The 11899-nt window shown below is 38.9% G+C and overlaps 1 protein-coding gene across 3 annotated transcripts in view; it reads left to right on the top strand.

Annotated features, from left to right (window-relative positions):
- LOC147167598 (potassium voltage-gated channel subfamily A member 2) overlaps window positions 1-11899 on the top strand; it is a 60722-nt gene that overhangs the window by 26330 nt on the left and 22493 nt on the right. The gene's annotated exons all lie outside the window — the stretch shown is intronic.

The raw sequence follows: 11899 nt of genomic DNA, 5'->3' as shown, positions 1-11899 counted from the left end.
GGCACATTTAAAATTGATTCTGAATTGTACTAAATAAGAATTGCGATTCTTATGAGAATCGATTTTTTGGGGCACACCCCAAGTAGCTACGTACACCCAAAACTTCATAGAGACTATCCTGTGTCATGTCAATTTAAATTAAACAGCAGCATGGTTTTGTAACTATTGAAAATAATTAAATGTTTCTGTCTGATGAACGTATTAACCAACTGAGATCAATAAGACAGCATTTGTTTCTGCTGATGCAACATAATATCTAAATATATGCAAATATGCAAATATGCCAAAACATCAGCAGTTTTAAAGTGGAAGTCAACCTTAAACATTTCTTGACAATAATATGTTATATGTGACCTCGAACGTATTTAGACTAGTGGGGCTGCATATAACATATTATTTTTTTAAATTGGGGGGGGGGGGGGGTTGACTCCCCCTATAAGCTTACAAGTGAAGCTAGCGTAATGTATTTGAAAACAAAACCATGACATCATGCTGCATTTTTCAAAGCTCTGATCGTCCTTCTTATTTTTCCCTTTTCCCACCGTCCGACTCAAAAAACATCTGCACGTTTTACGAAGTTGCGTGTAAATGGAGTCGAAGTACAGTAATTCCCCAAAGTATTTTTCTCAAGAGCTGATGGCGAGCAGATGTCTCACATCGGATCACCTTGTGTGTGCCATTCAACCTGCGCACCACGCTTTGCGTTACAAGCTTACAAATTGGATGCATAATTGGAGGCAGCATCGGCGAACTTGCGGCAGATCCTTGGAGTTCATCTTGTCCCAGAGCCAAACATTTACCCTTTAACGCTGGAAAAACGTGAAAATTGTCCTTTAAAAGTTTCCTTAATTATCAACACCGTTTATAGGATCCACTTTCACGCCGTGTACGGTGGGTGTCCTTTCCCCATCTGAGCCTCGCTCCAAGGTTACCCCAAGGTCACCGGGGAGCCTGTGATTTATTCCTCATAAGTGAGACGACGGCGGCGGCGGAGAAATAAATGCGCCGCTTGTGTTCGCACTGATGTCAGCGGCCTCGCACATCTGGAGCCAAATGGGAGCATATGGATGCCAAATCTGCTTACCGCGTTACGCACGAGGATTAGAGCCGCCACCGCCGCCACCGCCGCCGCCGCCGCTGCTGCTTTGAATTAGGCGCTCGCAACGCTAGGGGGCGTGGGCTTTTTAAGACTGCTCTTTCACAACCTTTATTGAGCCAAGACACATTTTTTATACTAGAAATACAGTAAATCTCACAGCACACCACCCAAAATAAAAATGGTTCAGTCGTAGCCTAATTAACTCATTCACTGCCATAAATTCATTTAAAAAAAAAGAAGAAAAAAAAAGATCATTAAAAAATTAGGGGCAAAAGGCGATTACATTTTTTAATTGTAATTAATCGCATGACTTCACTAGTTAACTCATGATTAATCACAAATGTTATATCGGTTCTAAATGTACGATAATACAATTCTAGGTTTTCATACTCTTGTTAACAAAACTGGGATTTTTTTTTAAATAGAAATAGTTAAAATGAAATTTTGACGTTTATAGCCGTCAATGGCAGTGAATACATTTAAAAAAGAAAGAAAAGATAAAAAATTCGGGGTGTCAGGCGATTAAAGTTTTTAATCTTAATTAATCGCATGATTTCACTAGTTAACTCGCAATTAATCACACATTTCATATCTGTTCTAAATGTACAAAAAAAATCTAGGTTTTCATACTCTTGTTAACAAAAGTGAAAAAAAAAGTTAAACTAATAGAAATAGTTCAAATGATTTTTTGACGTATATAGCCGTCAATGGCAGTGAATGAGTTAAAAGAAAAAGAACAATTTAACGTGGTTATAAGTGAATGTTTTGTCTTTCTCACTTGCAGTTGAGCTCTCTTGAACCAAAGTTCTCCCAAAAAAAGAAATTTTTGGACCTGTATCTGTAGTGTGGCACCGCGCCACAAGGTGGCGCCTCCTTGTTTTTGTTATGCCTGTCAGACACTTTTTGTTTTTGCCGTCAGTGTATTTGATGCCGTGGACTTGTACGCTTGATCGTGACGTGTGGTAGCACCAAGTCTATAATTTTTTTTCCTATTAACTCATTCACTGCCATTGACGGCTATAGATGTCAAAAATTCATTTGAACTATTTCAATTAGTTTAACATTTTTTCCACTTTTGTTAACAAGAGAATGAAAACCTAGGAAATGTGATTAATTACAATTAAAAATGTTGTTCGCCTGATGTGATAAAAAAAAAAAAAAAAAAAAAAAAAATTAGGGGCGTCAGTCGATTACATTTTTTTATCGTTATTAATCGCATAGATTCACTAGTTAACTCACGATTAATCACAATTAAAGTGAATTAATTGCGAGTTCATTAAACTTAATAAATTCACTTTGGATTAATTTTGGATTAACTTAATTCAAATGATTTATTAAGTTTAATTAACTGATAATTAATTAAACTTGAATATATTCATTTTGGATTCATTTAATTCAACCGTGTGTTACCAATTGAAGCAATGTTATTAAATTGGTCAACAATTCAAACTGTAATCTTAATTTGGTTCAACAATTCTCTTTTCAGAGTGCACCCTTCTTACCATATCCTTTCCTTCCTTCCTTTCTGTGCTCTTCATGCAGTCCTTTTCTTTCATTTCTCACTTCTTTTTTTTGGTATTTAGTCTTTGTAAGTTATTGCTTTTTTTCCTCCTTTCATTTCATCCTTTTTATTTTGCTTTCATCCGTCCACCTCTTCCCACTCTTCATTTTTTTTGGTTCAAATGTTTTTTTCTTGCTGTCATGTTTTTTCTTCAAATTCCCATTCATCCCCTTTTCCTTTTTGTTGCTCCTCCTTTCCTTTCTCAACCATTTTACTCGATGAAGCCGTCTAAGAGTGATTATGATGTCACAGTTTAGGAAGTTTCAAAACAAATCAGTAGATCCCCGCTTGATAACGGTTCACTGCAGAGGCCATTTAGCTTCTCAAATAATGTACGCTAAGGCCCCTCGCTGAGAAGATGACGCGTGATGCATAAGCGGAGCCTTTGTGGAAATTGCGAGCATCCCGCCGAGTTCCTCTGTCAGCTCGCGGTTGAAACTCGTGGATGGAGATGATCGGGGCCAGATGTGGATTTCCACTTTGTCCTTTTGCACAATTTCAGACTCCGCTCTCGGTTTACACAACAGACAGACTGGTCGCCGGTGCCAAAGTCAGAAGGAAGAGCGGATGAATTGTAGAACAGTGCGTTGGATGTCGCTTTCATAGTTCTCAGAATTTACGATCCGCTGATCTGATGGGCCTGCGCTCAGACGTCATACCAAAGCGTGTGACCTTTGAACTGCCACCTCCCCCTCTTCCCCAGGCCAGATTAGGCCCAGGGCAAGATAGCCTTTTTAGGGGGGAAAACCTCCTCGTTGCATCAGGACAATGACTGTGTTGTGTAGGCCATCATTTCTGCTTTGGATCCAATTTCTCGTTGAGTAACAAGACCCCAAAATGACAAAATTTCATATTGGAAACTTAACAGTTTGTGTGTGTGGGGGGGGGGGGGGGGGGGGGATAGAATGTGTGTGTGGTTGGTTGTGCAGCTTCATTTACCCTCCAAGGTGGAGCGTACTGTCCGTTTCATCTCTGCCTAAATATTTACAGTAAGTTCATTTTGATTTAATAAGTTATACATCGCGATATAATAAAAAATATCAAATGAGAGTTTATCTGGACTTCATCTGGTGTTTTGATTCCACATTAATGGATCAATAATGTCCCATTTATTATGCAGTCAATAAGCAGGGACACATCCTTCCTGCAGGGATAACCCCCCCCCCACCCCCGGCCATTATTCATTTTTATTAATACAGCCCTTTTATGACTTTTTCCTGTATTCATTAACTCCTCCTTTGTATAAATTTTATTTAGCTAATATAGCCCAAAGCACAGAACAGCAGACCATTTACCCATTTTGAAAAACGTCAAATAAGCATTTTTTTTTAGCTTTTAAACGCAAATACTGCTTCCTTGAAAAAAATAGGGTTTACACACGCACACATACATACGCACACAATATATGATATAATGACATTTTGTTGCGGGAACAGATACTTGGATGCAGAAGTGGCAAATCTAAGTCCAGAAAGTAAAAACCCGGCCACAGTTTGGCTTTAGCCGCAAGTGCTAGCTAGCTAGCTCCCTAGCTAGCTCCACGGGTGCTCTTTTACCTGTGAGAGAGCTAGCTAGCTAGCTAGCTAGCACAAGAGGCTAAAGCCAAACGGTGGCAGGGTTTTTACTTTCTGGACTTGGATTCGCCACCTCTGCTTGGATATGATAAAATTAAAAAACACTAAAAGTTTGAGGCCAACAAAGTGTCTCTTTCTTATAGCGTGATGCGCTAAGGAAAGCATCAAAAATATTAAAAGCAGCTCTCCGTATCACACACTTTCATTTAATATCAATAAAAACTACATTAAGCTTCAAATGAATACCACAAAAACAAATAGAGATTTATTATCATTGCAAAGGCAGACATTTGGATACAGCTCTTGTGCTGGACCTCATTAGAGTGTGCAGGTGAATTCAAATGTGAATTACAAGGCATGGGAAAATCTTATAAAGTTTATATGGTAATGTGGACTTTAACAGCCAATTGCAGGCTGTGTGTTTGAATATAACAAAGTACTGTAGTGGCCCCTTGTGCATTGAGTGTGACCCTCATTCACAACTATTTCATGTGCCCTTGCCCCTCTGAGGATCGACGTGCTTTGGTGAGCAAAACACGTGTAATCCCCAAAAAAAATGAAGAAGTAGAAAAAAAAAAGCATCCTTGAACTTGTGCTGTCATTTCCAATTAAGCGTGCCATACACGTTTGGTTTCAGCCGTGCTGCTGCGCTGTGTGCTTGCAATTGAAACAAGATGGTTGAAAAAAAAAAGGAAAAGAAAAAAAGTCGGGCCAGAGGGAGGGCGGCTAAATCTATCTACTGCCCCCCTGTGGATGCATGCTGCAACTTCTGTTCCAGCAGTGATTGGCATGACCTCATTTCTCTATGATGATGTTTTCATTCGAGCGCTGTACGACTGATTGATTGCTAACAAGCAGCGATTTTGATGGCAACATTTACGTTTGTTGTAATTAGGGTGGAAGCAATCGTTAATACTTTTTTTAGTGTGATGTGCTGAGGTGGATAATTCTGGTAATGGTTCCCTTGAGTCATTTGTTTTTGAGGCCTTGTAATGTGCTTAGAAAATAGAACATATTGTTGGAAAGAAAATGTTTAAAAATGATAAAAAATCTCTTGACGCACCACCGAACAAAAGTGCTAGAAAAAGTACAAATTCAAGGTAATGATTTTTATTCTGATATCAAAGTTGCCAAGGTCATATTTGAAGGATTTTTTTTAAACAAGAAGAAAACACAACACAGAGTCTACAAAGATATAAAGAAAAAAACTTTATTGGTTTATTGATATTTAAAAATTGAATTATGCTATTAGGCTAACATGTCAGAGCTAGGGCCCGACCAATATGCATTTTTTGAGGCCGATTACCGATTATTTAATGCATAAAATTGTGTTCCCACAGGATTTGTTAGTGAAGATTCCTAAATACTTGCGATGCTACGTCCCTGTTAGCATTTGAATAGGATCTTCCCGTCACTTTTAGCATTAGCGCTAGGCTAGTGATGTTTTAAAAACTAAGCTTGTTTTGTATTTAAATATACAGTGGATGTAATTCTTATCGCCGTGCATTTAGTTGAACAATTAACTCCAACTGGGATGTCATTAAAAACCCTCAAAATCCGAACCTATCGAGGGGAGTGACTTCAAGTCACCGTAACTTCGGAACCGTTAGCGCTAGCAACGTAATTCCAACGAATTCTGTGAGTGGAGAAGCGGACGTTACACAACATACGTTAAGCTAGCTATTTCTACACGTTACGGCAGATTTTCATGTGTGGAGGAAGGGGAAGCAGTGTGTCATAGAGGAGATTTTTTCCAAATCTCCGCAACTGAGGAACCATTTGCGCTCGCGACAAAATCTGAAAGCGGACGAGCGGAGCTTTACGTTGAGAGAAAATAAACAATAATATAATAATCATATAATATGGTACTCGTATTTACCACCGGGCTACAATAACAACTGCTATGATAATAGGTTTAAAAGAGTTTTAAACATCTTAAAGGTCGCTTAGGGACTACAGAATAACCAGCATAAGATACGCTACACGTGCTAATTAATTGCTAATGCTACGCAAGCAAAATGGTGCATTCAGGGTACTTTCACAGTGTCGGAAACTTTGGTTTTCTTCGATGATAGCGTTTTAAGGGGAAAATAATCGGCCGATTGATCGGTCGGTCCCTAGTAAGAGCTTTTAATGTTAATCGCTGGCATATGTAGTTAAACGTAGGTAGAATATTTGTCGTAAATGATTTTGGGACCAGTTCGAATAGATCAAATTGAACTAGCACTTTTCATTTTTTGGGATCATATTTCCAAATACGTCAGAGATTTACAAACCCCATGCGTGAGATTTTTTCTGCCACTGAATCTTCCCTGCTCACGTTTCACCACAACACATCCTGTTTCGATGCCATTAGCGTCTCAGAGGGACGAGCGGCAGGGCAAGTACGGCGATCCAAGCGCTCGTTAAGACAACGGAGCAAATGAATCCTCGCGGGGACTGAGTCGGCGCGCCAGGCCAGCAACAACAACAACAACAAGAGCACTCGTCGCCTCTCGGAAAGCTCAAAGTCGTGACCTAATGAGGCTTTCTTGGCGAGGCGTCGCAGCTCGCCGAGGAGGTGCGTCCAATCAAGGGCGCCGCCCCCGGATAAAAGCGCATCCCTCCAGGGGAAAAGTGACTTTGTGACGCTCTCAGTCTGGAATGCGTTCTGGTCCCAAAACGTATTGGGATGCCGTGATGCGCACAGTGTGCATAAAAGTAGTCTGTCGGCTTGTACAGTATATCTCATTTGTTCATTCCCGCAGCCACTGTGGCTTGCTGCATTGAGATAATTAGATGCGTGGCAGAGTCGGCGTGACAGCAACAATTGCTTGCAACACTCTGAAGGGCGCTTCCTTGTCTTAGATCTGATCTCTATGAGATTTTGTAATCCATGCCGACGTGATCTCTGAATATTGTAATGTCACCTGCGGAGTTCCGCAGGGATCCGTGCTAGGGATAGACCGATCATATTCAGCAATTTGATGAATATCGGCATCGGACATTTTGAAGAATCATACGGCCGATAATGGATCGATTTGAAAAAGTGTTAACTTCAGGGAACTAATTATTTAAATTTGCAGAGACTCTGGGCACTCTTGAAATTAAAACTAAGATAAGTATATTTCAATATATCAATAGGGAGCATTTACATTTATCTTTTGAAAACATGCTGCTGCCATGCGAGATCCCTGAACTTTTTGTTTGATTAACTAAGGTTTTTTTTTTAACTCCAGTATTTTATAAACCCTAAAAGTTGTTCAATAAACATATGCTTAAAATTGTTTAAACTTTTCAAAATTCAAAAATAGAGCTGGATTTTTTTCTCCAAATTTTGATGCCAATGTTTTCCCTTTTAGTGAAAATGAATATCGGCTCCAAATATCGGTTATCGGTAGGGCTGGGTATAAAAATCGAATAATCGATATTGAATAGATTTTTCTTTTCGAGCCCAATATCGGTTCATAAAATCATTAATCCATTATTTAAATATCTCTTTTCCCCATAAATTCTCAAGAAAATATCATTTTAAAGGACAATTTTTTTGTGTGTCTTACTATTTTCTTGAAATTTACTGTCCTCATGAATTTAAAAGTATTACGTTTATGGGAGGCCTGAAGTATTGCACTTTAAGATCATTCAGAATCATTTTAGGTTTTATTTACAATTATTGAATTAGAATTATGAAAATATTTTCCTCTCATCAATGTTTGTGTAACACTTAAGTGATTAAAACGATTTCCTTTCATAAATAAACTAAATCATTTGACCAGTTACTGCCTCCACAAAATGTACTTTATTATTGAAATTTAATATTTAAGGAGTATTGATCATGAATTGATGTTCCATAATTATTCGATATCGGATTGAACGGAAGTGAATCGAATCGGGAAAAATCTCAATAGAATCGAACTGAACTCTTGTGACTTGAAATTGAATCGATTGAGGAAAATTAGAATCAATACCTCGCCCTAGATATCGGCTTTTTTTGACTACTAACGATCGGTATCGGTCCTGAAATAACCCATATCGGTCTATCTCGTCAGTGCTAGGCCCTCTATTGTTTCGCACTCACATGCTTCTGGGTCGCGTTGGATTTAAGGGTCTACAGCAAGAACTGTCAAATTGTGATCTTGTTTGTGGAGGCACAAAACATCAAAGGATCTCTCACATTAAAAGTGCATTAAATCATTCTGTTTTTGGATTGCATAAAAGCTTCCAATCTCAAGCGGTCGTGACTTTTTGCATCATGCGGCGCGATGAGACAAAAGCGCTCAAACTTCCTAAACACGACGTGTCCTGGTTTCCGCGCCTTTAGGGAAATCCCGCATCCGGATAAACGCTTCCTCTTTGGCATTGAGAGAGGAAATCCTCATTATGCCAATTAAATCTCTGCATCGACACTGGGGGTCTTTTCCCACTCTGTCGTCATCTCCACTGACCTGGATCGCCGGCCCACGCCTCCACGTGGGTAAAAATTCCAATGCAGACGGAGGGGGAGGGGCCACAGTCATGGTTACAGTGTCGCTGCTGTACTTTTTAATCAACGCAGCCACGGATTTTCGGATGGAATTTAAACATAAATTACAAGCGCGAAACACAAGCAAAACTTTCCTCCGACACGCTCACACACACATCATCATTAGCAGCTGTGTTGTTTGGTGTCTACATGAAAGCAAGTGGGCGAACACTCCGCCTGGATTTTCCTTTGCCTTGGCACCAAATGAAAGTCCAAAAAGTAGGATGTAATCCTGCTTTGCATATGTTGCCACTCTGTTCGTGCGTGCGCGTGCGCGTGTGCGTGTGCGCGGAGAGGCGGGCGCAGCTGCCGAAGCACGGTGGACTCATCCGGCTGTGAAATGTGTTCTTAAACTGTTCATTTCACAGCCTGGATGGAAATGCCGCATCAGTCGAGGTCCCGCCATCCCGTGCTATTAGCGCCGTTACCGTGGTTGCTGCTAGCATGCCGCAAAAAAAAAAAAAAAAAAGGGTAAAAAAAGAAGAGATTCCCGCCATCTGTTTGCTGCCAATTTGAACAGCTTTCAAGTTGTTTTACAATCGTCTTCTGGGCTGAAATATTTTTTTGTTGTTGTTGGGAAGAAAAAATAGAAACGGGGCAATTCACAGGGGACAGTGGCCGAGGCCTGCCGCTAATGGTGGAAAAACATTTACACCCGCCAAAAAATGTTTATAAAAGAAAGAAAAAAAAACATTCCAGAGAGTATGCAGTAACCCAGATTAAATTTAGTTCCTTCCCGGCAGGCAAATATTGTCCCTTAGTGGAGATGAATTGTTTCAATTGACCTCCTTAACCAATTAGTACACTTTAAAAAGAGAATTGTTGAACCAACTGAAAATTACAAATTGAATTGTTGACCAACTTTTAAAAAAATCGCTTCAAGTGGTAACACGCGATTGAATTAAGTCAAAGTCAATATATATTAAATTGAAGTGATTATGAGTTCATTAAACGATTGGATACATTTAATTCAAGTTTAAAAACGATTGAATTAAGTTAGTCCAAAGTGAAGATATTAACTCATTCACTGCCATTGACGGTTATAGATGTCAAAAATTCATTTGAGTTATTTCTATTAGTTTAACAATTGTTTCCCATTTTTGTTAACAAGAGTATCAAAACCTATATTTTTTTTATTGCACATTTAGAACAGATATCAAATTTGTGATTAATCGTGAGTTAACTAGTGAAGTCATGCAATTAATTATGATTAAAAAATGTAATTGCCTGAAGCCCCAATTTTTAGTAATCTTTTCTTTTCTTTTTTAAATTAATTGTAATTAATCACATGACTTAACTCATTATTAATCACAAATTTTATATCTGTTCTAAATATTTTTTTCTAGGATTTCATACTCTTAACAAAAGTGGAAAAAAAATGTTAAACTAATAGAAATAGTTCAAATGAATTTTTGACGTCTATAGCCGTCAATGGCAACAAATGAGTTAAGTTTAATGAACTCATAATCACTAACTTAATCCAATTGTTTTTTAAGTTGGTCAACAATTCTATTTATAATCTTAAAATGGTTCAACTATTCTCTTTTTAAAGTGTATTACACTCTAAAAACAGTTGGGTTAAAAATCACCCAATTATGGATAAAAAAAAATAGACCAATCCATTCTATCGGTCAATTTGACCCAACTTTCTGGGTTGTTTTATTCAAAATGACCCAATTTTTTGACCCAAGTAAAAGATCTGACCAATATTTATCAGTTGTTTTACGCTGCAAGACCCATTTCTTGACTCAAAGTTGGGTCAAATTGACCCAAGTCGAGGATCGATCAATTTTTCACCCATTATTTTTAACTTAACTGTTTTTAGAGTGTACTACTTTCTTATTTTAGACTAGGCTTTGGCGGCATCTTGTGACACAAACAAAAATAGTATTATAATAGTAAATAAATAAATAAATAGTTTTTGAGCGAATACCGAGGGGAACATTTCACGAAAAACAACAACATGAATTTGTGAAGTGTGAACTGCGAAGATGTCAGTTATTATGTGGCAATCTATTGGAACAACAACAACAAAAAACGTCTCATGAAGTCGTATTGGCCATTTCTGACGAGTCTACCTCTCCTATTGGAACCACGCCTCCTCGTCCTGTCTATTTTCCTGGATCTACAGTGTTGTGATGAAGCAAATTCAATGCCACCAACTACTGACTATTTTTCTAAAATGTGACCAGCAACATAGCTAGTGAGTTTTTGCTGTTTGATATTGCTGTTGATATACCCAAGCCCTTTTCACACTGCACTCGCTCAGTGTCAAAGAGTTGCAATGACTAGTTGCCAGCATGCCCATATTTGGAATTGCTGACGTAGCAGTCTACCAGGAAGTGAACGTGGATATGTTACCACCTGTTAGACCGCACCCTGACTTTGCTAATTTCAGTAAAAAAGTCCGTCATATCATCTCCAATCGGAGGCGCTCTGCCGACTCTTCTTTTTTTTAATAGGATGTTCCCTAGTAGTTACACAGATGTTGCTGCTCTAAAGGGGAGGGCGCACACACAGCAGCAACCATTTGACAACAGTATGCTGCGCCCTGCTAAGTGTGTGGAAAGGGTTTAATGCCGTTAACCCTGTTGGCTAATATGTGTTAACACTGCAGCTCTGCTTACCTTTTTGGCTTTGCCGTAGTCGTGCTTCTGTGTACAGTAGTTTGTTTGTTTGTTACTTGGTGGGAGGGACGTTTTATGTAAATGAGCCAAACTGTGACATCACATTTTGATATGGCTCACTCACAGTCACATTTTTAGAGACAGGTAGATGACTAAAAGATTTAATTTCACACATGATGGGTGAGCAGGCATGCCAGAGGCCCAGCTGTTTGTATACTAGCAAGTAGAAAGTAAATTTTCCATATTATGCACCCTTTGAGACGGCTTTTGTATTAGATCGCATTAGATTGCGCAGGTGTACAGAAATGATGACACACTTGTGTATTTCCCCTCATGAATTTTCCAGTCAAGGTTGCTTTGCGTCCGGGCCAGCTCGCACTGGAACACCTCATTTCCCGCTAAATGGCCATAAATTTGCCTTGTAACGTTTCTCAAGAGCTGTCGATATTTTCCACTCCAAGTGCTCAAGCTGGAAAAAAAAAGAAGAGCAATCTTGACCAAACATATGCGTGCTGTTTCTTATTGCACCAACAATTT

Source organism: Leptonotus elevatus, chromosome 10, assembly GCF_054856555.1.
Source record: "Leptonotus elevatus isolate MCC_2025b chromosome 10, RoL_Lele_1.0, whole genome shotgun sequence".
Classification (NCBI taxonomy): Eukaryota; Metazoa; Chordata; class Actinopteri; order Syngnathiformes; family Syngnathidae; genus Leptonotus; species Leptonotus elevatus.
This window is presented reverse-complemented; position numbering and strand designations above follow the sequence as displayed.